Here is a 12,885-nt window from a genome sequence, read left to right on the forward strand (position 1 = left end):
AGCCTCAACACTTGAGGAGCCTTGAGAGCCGAATGACAACGGGGGCGTGCTACCGCATCGGCTGCTGCTGGCAGCCAGAGAGCCGGCCCCCGCGTCGCTCGGTTCAACAAGTCCGCGTTCGGGTCCGTTAGATCCGAAAACAGATCTCATTCAGCAGCCTGCTCCAGCGTGGGGGAAGCTAAAAAAAAAAATCGCTGAGCCCGATCCGATGACGTGGACCTTCTTGCCAGTGACTGACTGTGAAGAAAGCCTTTGCTGGATTATGCATTGCGGAAACTATGTTGTGGGCTTTGTTATCGCCTAGCTGTCGCCGCATCAACCTGTTTCGTGATCACACCTAACCCTACTGTGGAAGCCGGAGACATTGACCCTGTTCTTTGGTCAGGCCACAAGGATCCAACTCATTTAACTCCCGCACAGGCCCTCGGGGCTCCGTCACGCCTGGTTGGTTAAGACAAATTGCACTGCAGAGCTGTCTTCTCTTACGGACTGGCACTGCCGTCCGAGTGCTCTCCCAGAATGCAGCATGCCGTTGAGAACAATGCCAGGCTCATTATGCCTATCCCGTGTCCTAAACGTTGCGCACGCCAGGCTGTCTGTCTTCTTTAACTTTGGTTGATGCTGTGTTCTCACAATTGGAGCCAGATATCGGCGAGGCTTGTCACTGTTGGCACTTCTTGTTAACGATGTAATGTTCTTGCTAACCCTTGTCTGATCTGCGTGAATGTAGAGCACAGGCTGTTTTTGTGGCGACTATGCCCACCTTCACAAAGCCATCGCTCTATCAGCGCTTGAGATCTGAGCTCCTGCGAAGGAAAAGGTCAGTGGGTGGTTTACATGTCCAGTGTTTTACAGGAATGGTAACACAAGACCTCCTTTAAAAGCTCTGGTTTTAAAACCATTTAGATAGGAATGAGGTGATTAACGGTCATAATGGATTTTGCACTCAAAACTCTAAACCCTTTACCCTCGTAAAAATGTCTCAAAGAGAGCCTGAGGAGTCTTTGAGTGTTCTCAACGATCCAGGCCCGTGTAGACGCTATACTTCACTCTGCTCAGTCTCGGAAAAAAAGGAAACCGCAACCTTTTGAACATTTCAAACACATGCCTGCTGCTACTTTTTGACACGACAGTCCCCCAGTAGCAATCCCAGCAGTGCCCAAAGGAAGTCACTTCGCTCCGTATGATATAAGAGAACCTGATTCTAGACGTAAGACAATATTTACCTTGGGGAGTTGATGCGGGATCTTGCTATAAGAACTCCAGTGGTATCCTCAGTGCTACTGGCGGGGGTGGTGAGCGCCAATGGCTCTTACAGCACTCGGTAGAAATACAGCATGTCAAAGCTATTTCTTTTCCCTATCCGCCTGAGGTAAGTTTGGCATTTAAGACTGTCCTCGCACCTTAAGTTCATGTGGGTTTGGAGGGCAGCAGTGAACACAAAAAAACACTCAGGGGTGCTCCTTGTCGCCCCTGGTTTTGGCTTAACACGTTGGTCAAGAAAATAAATGTGTGCGTGCGGGGAGGAGGGGTGCTTGGGGGAAAAAATAGGCCGATATGACGGGGAGCAATGAAAGCCGTCTCGATCCTCAAAGCCACATTTCAGGCTGTAAAGGTAATCATCCCGGGGAGACGGTATCCAGTGTTGTTTTTGAAAGAGTTGTGATCATACTAGGCTGTCCTACTGACGGTAAAGTGGTTTTCAATGTTTATGGAGAAATTTAAATGAATGGGCAAATGTAGATCTCCAGTGTACCTTGAAAAGAAAAAAAAAAAAAACCTCTTCACCAGCCTGTTGGGTCGGAACTACTGGCTTGCTACAAAAACACAGATGTCTCAGATCACTGAATAGAAAATATTCAGAGAATCTGTCCAGCAATAGCAGGCGGTTTTGTCATTAGATGACATTTATGTCCTTGGCCTGATGACATGCTACGTTTAGACAGACAGGTATGTCCCCTGTCTAGACTCGAGACGTGGATGAGTTACAATGTAAGCGAACAACAAGACGACGCAAATTCTGTGTGTTCTCTATCGAAAATATACAACAAATTTGTGGGACTGCTTTAGCCGTGGTATCAGCGGGGCACTAGGGGGTGGTGATGTCGGTCACTCCACCACTTTGGTTTAGATTGAAAGACAACGACAAATATTGGATGGATTGCCACCATCGGGTCAGGATTTTCATTAGTCCAATACTTTGGTTTTTGGCCACATGCCTGCAAAACTACTGGCATCCCTATTAGCCTCAGCTTTACTTTGGTTTGTGCTGATGGACAAAGGTTATCATGCTAACACCAACACAAATTCCCATTGTGTGAAAATACAAAGGAGCAGAAGCACATGGCGCAAAAAAATGTCATTGAACCTTACCGATGGCAATGTTTCTTCCCCCCCGACCATGGCAAAGGCATGACCTGCCTTCTGTAGCCTTGATACCTTAAACCTAGCTAGTCTCACTCCTCATGCCAAACCCAAACCAACCCAAGAGTCTAAAAGGGAGGGTGGTGGGTCGGTCCGATGACGTCATTCTACATAATAATTAGTCATGTGTCTCTGTTTGTTGCAGGGAGAGTGTGTATTTTTGGAACAATGGCCGTTTGTTTCAGGAAATTTGGACATTTTTTGGCCCGTTGGAGTAAGAACTGAGATGTTAAACATGGCGAACATTATACCTGCTACCTGTTAGCATTGCCTAAGTGCCCAAGTGTGGCCTCACGGAGGTGCTTGTGTGGCTGCAGACTCTTAGATTTGAATCAGAAATGATATGAGGATTTGAATTTTCAGTGAATCGACAAAAAAGAAATGCAAGCCACACATTGACAGCGGATTAAATTCTTCTTCGATGATAACATAAACAGGTGGTTGAAGTTTTTTGGGTTTTTTTTTTAATACCCTTTCATCACAAGCAGCCAAGGAAACTTAACAAAAACACGTCTTTGAGTGTTTGTTCTACCTAACAATAAGTATGTTTGACCACCCATTAAATGGACCAAGGCATGAATGTTGGCAGAGAGAAGCACATCATCCCGTGGCTGGGAATTGGTTTTGTGTGGCTACTGGCCGCCGGAGGAGCTTGTTTAAACAGACCCAGACTGAAAGACTTAATGACCATGCTGACAGCAGTCATTCGAGATGTCTAGTGAGGCTGGAGCGCTGTGGCTGAGAGGGAGAGAGAGAGCGAAAGGGAGAGATGTTGTGGTCGCCGTCTCTTTATGTATGCTCCAGAGAAAAGAGGCGCACGAGATTCATTTTTTAAATCTGACTTAAATATTTGTTCTCCCACCAAACCTAAACCAACAGAATATAGGATATACAGTCCCGTGGCAGCCTGCTGTGTTTTTCCTGCCACCTCAAACGTGTCCCGCTGTTTGCTCCAATGTCATCTCAATTAAACATAAGCGCGAGGACGGAGAACAGCTTCGGACTTAAAAGCAGGTTTGTGTTATTGTAAGGTAGTGGTGAGCTTGGATTACATGCTAAACATAATTGAGCATATTTTTTGGAGTAACTTTCGCTGATTTGATTGATTCCCACAAACCAATGAGCTATTTACACGTGCTTAACACGTGCTGACCAGCAGTGGATGGGCATGTGAAGAGAAGACGGTTTAGTATTCTCAAGAACTACAAGAGCTGTCCATTTTCTAAAAATAAAAGACGACGCTGTTGCAATCAAGAGTTTATATTTTTACTTGACATCCCCCAAAAATACTTTAGCGTACTAATCACGGACACCATTCTTCATATGTTTTGACCTGTGGTCCTCTGGGTGATTCTTATCTTGAGCGCTGCCATTCCCCAGTCTTAGGTCCTGCAGGAGACCACATGTACATGAAATGTCTGCTTCTACTATATTTGATCCCTTCTAACTTGGACCATGCCGAAATCTTAGAAGATGATCCCGATATCAAAAGGTCTGAGGGTCTCATCGGCTTTACTCTGTGCTAAACACAACAGTGACATATTTTTACATTTCATGTTTGTGTTGGCATTGGGCAGGTAGGGTTTAATGGGTTATCGGAGCTTTTGCACCATAAGCAGCTGTCTGCTGCCTTTGGAAACGATGCTGATAAAATCGGCGAGAGTCAACCAAAACGTAAAAACCAAAACAATGAGCTGAAAGACGCAAAAAGAAAAAGGTCCACAGAGCGGAGGGGAACCTCAAAGTAAGCTTTGAAGGTGCATAATACGAGATTGGGAGCATTTCTCAACGTGGCCGGCGGCTCGTAACCAATAGTGCTAACAATGCTAACAGTGCTAACTACAGGGAAAGTGCTGACAGAGGTAGCGGTTTTAACGGCGTTATCAGCTGTTACTGCCATAGGAGCTCAGTGCAGAGCAGCGGCCGTTAGCTCACCAGTGTTGCACACTCACATCTCAGATAACAACACAGACGGAGGGAAAGTGACTACATTCTCTTCTGAAGTAGACATTATGCTACTATATCTGTACATAGTTGTTTGCTGCTGTGGGAAGGCAGGTGACGGACAGCCTACCATTAGGACCCAGGCAACCCGGAGGGGGGGGGGGGGAGCCTATAAAAGGGGGGAGTTCACCTGGGCCTTCCCTCAGACACACCTGAGGGAGCAGCTGAGGCCAGCCTTTGTTTGGTGACTGATTTGGTAGGCTCTTCTTTCTTTTCTTTTGATTTTAAGAGTGGAATTGTAGAAACATGATGTATTCTTTTTAGGTCATGGCATTAAATCAAAGGCGTGTGAGATAATGGTTGAAAAATGTGTTATCTGCTAGATTCATGTTCGGTGAGGGACTAAAACTTGGGAGTGATTGCTTAGGCACCTCAGCCAAGAAGAAAGTCATGCTTAAGCAGAAAGGAGATGTTTTTACATTGGTTTTTAGTTTTATAAATCTGGATTCCAGTCACCAACATGTCTTCAACTAGGGAAGGGGACGGTGTCCAGTCTAGAAAAGTAGATTATTTACATTACATTACACGTTTTATCAAATGTTTGTGTAAAGGTTCCTTTTTGTATAGTAATGTATTGTCTCTTTTTTAGCTTTTAAACAAAGACACTAGAGGAGCCGACCACTGTTTTTCCCCATACTAACTATAATTAGATTTAGTGTGCCTTTTTTAACAAATCATTTGAATGGGCCATTTTCTGTTTATTTTCTTGTGGGGCTTTGTGCAGTGCTGAAGCGGGGAGTTGGATTCTTCCATGCATATCTTATTGTGTGGTTTGAGTCATCTTAGCGTGCTCCGAGTAGGTATTTGATTTTGGTTTGTGTGCAGTGGTTTATTGATAATTTGCCTACATATTTTGTGACAAATTCCTCTATTCGCTCATAACTCTTCACTGACCTCCGTGATGGTGCAGTTTAGCCCCATGCTGGTTGTTTTCTGTTGTTTGTTTTGACTTGTGTATTCATTTCATAATTTAATTCATCCCTCCTTTATCATGATCTGCATTTAGGCCTTTTTATTGAAGTCTTTTAACCCATGCATTGTCAATGCAATCCATATTTTCAGTATAGCAGTCTCTAGTTCCAGTTTATTCTGGGTCTTGTGCATTGCGTATCACCGGGTCACACTGCTATATTGATCCTCTGACTGTCTGATATTGCTCCTTTTAAGATCAGTGACATGTTTGATTTACACATGACAGAATATCAGGGCAAGGCTTGATGGGGGGGGGGGAAGAGCAGGAACAAATGCGAGATGGAGAAGAAAGCATGAATCTGCAGAATAAAAGCAAATATCTGTTGGTGATTTAAGATTTCCCAGTCTGCATAATCGTGGCTATCCTCCACATTCCAGCCTGTAAGACGACAAGATTAAATACTTTTGGACAAGAATGCTGGCTGACCTTCCTGCTTCGGTTGGTGCGATCCTCTTCAAAAGAAAGTTGTTGTGATCAAACTGTTTCTTTTGGAAATCTTTTTTTGCTTTTTCTCTAAAGTCAATGGGCATTTGTCCCTGACTCAGCAGTCTGCAACAGTACGCCCCCCCCCCCCCCGCTGTGGTAAAAATGCCATCATTGCAGAAGTTTAATAATATGACGTCTGTCTTCACTTTTAGGCATCTGGTTATCGCGGAGGAAGAAACGGGTTGATTCTTTAAGCTGCCTTTTTAAGCAACAAGGATGCAACACAACATGTGGGATGCACATGATGGATCAGACATGAAGAGGAGCGGTAAGCAGGAAGCAACTGCTTTAGGTCGCAGCTAGACTGAAACGTACAATATATCCGAAAGAGTTTACTTTCGCCAGACTCCAGGGAGTGATGGGAGAAATAAACTGTGTCAGCAGCTCATCTCAACACGGTCCTCTCACATCCCCTCAGTTTCTAATTTTAGCTAACATGAAACTCGCACGGGGTCAGCTGTGGGTTAACGTTAAGGTGAGATATTCTTCTCGTGTTTGGTTTAGTACTTCCTGTCTTTGCTCTGTGCGTCCACATAATCTGTCTCCTCTGTGGTATGTAAACTATCACAGACTGAGACAGCTCTTGCCCTCCTTCCCTTCAACAGAACGTATTTTAAATGATATAAGTAGTCATTAACAAATGCCACACGTTAATTATTTTGACGTTGAATAGATATTGTGATTAGGATTTTTCAGAATAGGAAAGATTTCATCTAAACAATATGGAAAAAATAAGCTTTTTGAGGTGCATGTGCCCGCATGTGTGACTTTTGACTTAACAAGTGTTTGGGCTCATCAGCGCGCACACACACACACACACACACACACACACACACACACACACACACACTCCTGTCAAGTATACACACTCCTGTCAAGTATACACACATGGAGTGTCTTCCCAGTTGTGGCTTAAATTTGAGGGATTTCCACGGCTGTGCGGGATCCAAACACCAGTCAGACAGTCACCCGGTCCTGCATAGAGGCCTGATTCACTCCTTTTGTGCCGTGTGACTCAATGCCCTTTCTCCTGCCTAATGTCTCACTCCCACTGTCCTCCGCTGAATTAGGCTTGCCATTTGACCCGCCGCCAATTTGGACACACTTCCCCCCTCCCCCGATTGGTCAACTGTGGGCTTGTATACAGCGTTTCTACATAGCAACAGTTTGTGGACATAGACTCTGAGGCATACACATGCAAAAATGACAAACAGATGGCTGTGGAAGTGAAGTGATTTGCATTTTTCCAAGTCAAATGATTGATTGTCCTTTTCTACATATTGATTTCATAGACTTTTAATCAATATTGAGCTAAGGAAGGCCCTAAATCAATGATACAGGCACTACGCTGTCAGCTCTAGTGAGAATCAACACGTGCAGATTATTGCTTTTGGAAAGTGAAGAATTGACTCTTTCATTAGGTGGCAGTTGAGAAAATTCCTTTAAATTGGTCCAACAATGGGGGGGGAAAAAAACCCAAAAGTTGTCAGCTGAAGTATCGTATAAAGACTGAGCCCAAGCGGGCGGATCTTCTGCCGGGTGTTAAAGAGGACCAGATGATGGGGCGAAGTGTTTGCAGCCATAGGGTTTCTGATATGTTCTGAAAAGATAGGAACAAAGGAGCCGAGCTGCAGATGTTGAGGCTTGTTCTGCTGCCCTGAGGTCTTATTTGTATTCATCACAATTCAGATTGAGCACTAACTGAAGGGGATTATGCAAGATCGGCTGCACAGTTCCGTCTTTGTCGGCTCCTTTTTATTTACAGATCTCAGTGGACTTGCCACTGCAGTAATGTTCGAGAAAGGAGTCTGAAGTGATCCGCTGGACGGAAGAAACACCCGGGTGAGACGAGGTCGAGACGAAATGACCTCAGAATCCAGAGACACGTTCTCTCCTGAGGAAGCTGTAAAAAAAAAAAAAAGCTGTTCCTATATTCATGAGATTTGAACTAATTTCTTCACTTTCTCACCAGAGCTGTGTGTCAGACTGTCACTGAAGTCAAACGAGAGGGAAACTCTGGCCGGTGTACAGAGGCATGGTGTCACGTAGGACTGGGAGCCAAACACCACAGCTCACTCACAGGGAGGGAGCGTCCAGTCTCTGCATATCACTCAAGAAAGCCCTTAAACATTTCTAATAGCCCTCATCAGGATAACAGTATCTTGATTATCTGAAACTGTCGTTAGTGGAGAACTCGACACAATCAACCATCCAGAGTCGAAAATTACGCCTAAGTGATCATTTTTGTTAATGGATCAGCGATTACATTTTGAAAACAATCATCATTCTCTCGGAGCATGGCAGAACCCAGACATTGTTATTAAATCCATTCTGAGGTCACATTTTTTTTTTTGCTTAACGTCGCTATAATTAAGTAACTTATTAAGTAACTCTCAACACATTTCTTCTTGGGCCCCCAAAAAACTGTTGATAGGACCGAAAGAGTTTAAAGAGTGTAAACTTCATAATCATAGGTAATGGAATAAATTGTATTGCTAAAAAAAAAATGCTGCTCATCAACATTATCAAAAACAGCGGGGTGTGATTTCGTGCAAATGAATTTCTTGACAGTCACAGGCGTAAACATTCCCACAGTAGTTTCCATCATAAAGAACAAAGCTACCTCTTTAGAAGATAATCGCTTCTCCTTGAATCGATGGCTATATTTACTCTGGGTTGATTCTGCAAAGCGTTCAATCATTAGAGTCTACTTCCACGGAGACAGAAACAATCTGTTGAAGTAAGCTGTGCCCAGTCATCCTCTTAAGTTATAAGTTCATGTTTTGGATCAACGGGTGTCTTTGCTTCAGGCCTAATATTGAGCTGAAAAACAATGGTGCCCTGTGCTCTGATGCTAAAACATCTTCAGCTTGCCAAAGTCAACAAAGCTAAATTTTGAGCGCTAGACCAGAGGCTCCAAGCAACAATTAATACGCAATCTAGAGATTGTATCTCCCTTCTCCAAAAAGGCAAAACACATTTTGTTCTTTCCACTGTTTTTGACTTTTTCATCAAAGACTGAGGACAGATGAGGCGGAGCAATAAACTGCCCACGAATAAGTGGAGGAAGGCCCTCGGGTAGGTCCAACGGCGCTCCACCTGGAAAACTAAACAGGTGAAAGGATGGAGAGAGAGAGACCCGCCTCTCTCCAGGAATTCAGGCTGTATTTTCCACAAAGCCTCGTGGATAAACATCGAGCAGAATGAGAGTGAGCTGTCGGTAAGCAGTGACAGATCCAGGTCCTCTCCACAGCCATGCCTTCAGAGTGACTCCCCAAATAAGCAGCACACGGCACGACACCTCCCTTCACAGGAAAGCGGGAAGGAAGATGAGATGGAGCGAGACAGAGACCTGCCTGTCCTTTCAGCCAGTGGAATGGGAAAACTAAACACCTCGGTTTAAACATTCAATAATGGAATCCACTCATCCGTAATCAACAACCCAGGCAAAAAAAATGGAGACCTCCCTTTTGTTTTTATGATTAATTTTAGTTCTATGCAGTAAAGTAAAGTATTTGCTTTGAGTTCCAACTCACAGGATAAAACGCCAAAATAACCAATCTGAGGTTAATCCACAGCCTCCATTCCAAGACTTACTACAGCTGCCTCATGGAGGCTAGCTTTTTAGCCATGCAGGCAGCGTGGCTCAAGGCATGATGATAATAGGCTCCGACTTTGGCGATTCCTATTAGAAAAATTTTAAGAACTGTTGGATGAATTGCCCTTAATTTTGTTACAGACATTCATGCTGCTACCCAGAGGGTGAATCTGGGTAGCCTTTGTATCTCCAGCACCACCACCAGCTTGAACGTTTCTTGACAACTACTTGGTAGATTGCCTTTTAAATTTGGTACAGTTGTTCATATCCCCCTCGGAGTTGTGATAACTTTGATAATCCCTTCATTTTTCCTCCTTTGTCTTAAATCTAATCTGTCTAATACTTTGCTTTATGATGCAAAACGTATAAGCCTCAGCTGTTCTCTGTTTAGTGCTAATTACCAAATGTTAGCATGGTGCTAAGTGAGTGAACACGGTACATTACATTACATTACAGTCATTTAGCAGACGCGTTTATCCAAAGCGACTTACAATAAGTCGATCTACCTGTAAACATACCTGATAAACATCAAGACGTTAGCTTTGTGTGACCACGTTTCCATGCTAGCATTAGCATTTAGCTCAAAGCGCCGCAGTGCCTACAGTAAGTACAGCCTCAGGGAGCAGCTAGCATGGCTGTAGACTCTATAGCCTTGTTTCATTGTGGCAATTCTTACCATAAACGTGATTGAAAACGACCAAAATCTCTGGTGAAAGGGAGGGTTGTTTTATATGCTTCCATGTGTTTGGCCTTTACGTGTACTTTTCCCTTATGGAACGTGAGAGTAATGTTCAATATATAATGCCATAATGTACAGTTAGGAGGTCTTAAAAGAGTCAGTGAGGCTTTCTGCTTCTTAAAAGAGTTTGTTATTTTAAACCCCTGCCTGTTCCTCGCTGATAGGTGGCCTCTGAGGAGAAAGAAAAAGCGCCGATCTCGATGATGTACACCTTCAACTGCTTCCATGGGGAAAACAAACTCTTGAGAGGAGGCAGTAAAATGAATTTGCAGCATTGTGCATTTGGAGGCAGAACACACAGCGTTTGTTTCAACAAAAATCCATTAAACAAAACATGTGAATTGCAGTTGGACTTACACGAACAAAAATCTAATCGTAGATTTAATCATTAGAGGCCTTTTTTGTCGGCAGCGAACATGTCCATAGAAGGGCAAAGGGGAAGTGATGTTGTCAGAGTGTAGCGATCCGGCAGCTGGTCTCCTGTGGAATCCTGGGCGATATTGGGGATGACGGAGACCAGCTGCTGACTCAGTGACTCATTTTTACCTCAGCGGGGAGAAGGAGGGAAGGAGAGAAGGAAACGGGAGAGCAGCAGCTCTCGCCCAGACAAAGAACAGACACAGCCAGCTCCAGCAGGGAGAGTGGCCAACGCAACACTTCACTATACAATTTTACGTCTGCTATATCAGTTTGTAGTGTCCTTTTCCTTTGGCACCAAGCTTGGATCATGTTGCAATGCAATCATTTGATGTATAAACAAGATATTATGAAAAAGTCATCGTAAAAGTATTCATCGTTTGGTTATCTCAGTAATTAGTGTGGGATAACTGGAAGCTGGAAACTTGGAAGGCAGGGTTTCGCGTGTAGCCTTTATCTTTGTGGCTAAGTGACAACGCCACAAATATCTGTTTCCCTTTCTTCCCTCTCTTTTTCTCTGTCCCCGTTTCCCTCTACAAATGATGTGTGCAGGCCTGTGTTGTGTCTGGGTATTGGCATCAGCAATAATTGTACGTTCTGACAGATGAAAATGGATCGGCGGCTCTCAGTCCTGGCTGTTTAGAGTCACGCGAGGGCGTAGGTTTCCTTTCAACATTGGTGGGGGACACATATTAGGTGGAGGTCGGTGGGGGGCGACGGTATCAAACGCTCCCATTTCTTGAACACTAATCTATGGTGGAAATGTCTTAAGTTATGCAATGGAATATGATGGAGTAAGGCTATCTGTATTGCATTCTCCTGTAGATCACCTTTTGTGGTTGAATGTTATCTCTGCTGAGTCAACACACATGTAGATATGATTGACTCTTGTGTCTTTTTGGGACACTCTTGTGTCTTTAAATGTGCAATTGGCACTTTCTGCACATTCAAATCATTTACCACATATACTGTATGTATTCTCTGATAAGTAGAAGAAAAAAAATCAACCTGCCCTATTGTCTTCTATGCGTCGCCTTAGCTTTCTGCGCTCGGCTGATATGGCTGTCCCCCCCCCCCCCCCCCCCCCTTTCAGACGGTGAATATGTGTGCTGCAGTCTGAGCAATAGGACTAAGGGAAAGGGGCCGGCTTCAGACAGGATCAGAACCGTCGTGATAAGCAGCTGTTCACACCGGAAGCGCATTTCTTTCCCCCGGTCAACAAGCTATTCTTCTCCTCTGCTCCTCTCTCTGTCGTTTTGTGTCTGTTCACGCCAAAGATAATGTGAACGCGTTTGCTCAAATACTGAAAGGGACAATTCTGTCTCAGAGACATGTCCCTACCGTCCATGTGCAAACCTACGTCCCTTTTAATTCACGGGTTGAAAGAGAGGTGGTACATACTTTATTTAAGCACAAGAGAAATTACTTGGATTTAAGCATCGTTTGAACAAAAATCTCTTATGTAGGCAATAGTAAATGAACATGTAGTGAAGCGTTTAGCTGCTGAAGAGACAGATATTTACCTCAGGAGTTGGTGGAAACCAAAACGGAGCTCAAAGAGAAGGGAATATCGGTCTTATTGTATTCACGTCAGCTGACACACGAATCCAAATGAATGCTAATGTTGCTCTGTGTCTGCTGAATGTGTAAATTGTTTCCTAACGGTTTAGCTATATCAACTTTACAAGGTGATAGTAATGTTGTGTTTATAGCTTGTTGTTCTGCGCCCCAAGCTGCCCAAATACGAATTCATGCAATTTGAATAAGGCTGTTTCTCAAAATTGAGGAAAGCCAAGTAAAAGAGAATAGACAGACAGGGCAGGCATTTTGACTTGCCATAGGCTGAAAAGAAGCACAGATGTAACCAATATTGTTACTGATGTCTCTGTTCCACAAAGGGTCCCAGTAAGCTGTTCCAATGAGCCAGCATGGACAATACCAGGAACCTGAAACTGGCTCACCTTAATGGAATGCAGCCACAATCAATGTTTTCACCTATAGCTATGCTTTTCCTGACGTGTCAAAGGTCTCTAGCCTCCTGACTGGATGATAACAGCAAGTTACTCTGTATTTCTTACTGTAAGTACATGGGGAAAAAAACTACTCAATTATAGTAACAAATGTACTTTTATGTAACTAGTATTGTACCCAGGTTTACCTATGGCTTTTATGAGGTAGTTCCCATTTCCAATTTTAATGAAATCCACCGGTACGACCGCATTGTTGACAGCAGCTGAACCCAAT

The sequence above is a fragment of the Cebidichthys violaceus genome, unplaced genomic scaffold, assembly GCF_023349555.1.
Source record: "Cebidichthys violaceus isolate CVI_PGR_0920_01 unplaced genomic scaffold, fCebVio1.0.p SCAF_28, whole genome shotgun sequence".
NCBI classification, from domain to species: Eukaryota; Metazoa; Chordata; class Actinopteri; order Perciformes; family Stichaeidae; genus Cebidichthys; species Cebidichthys violaceus.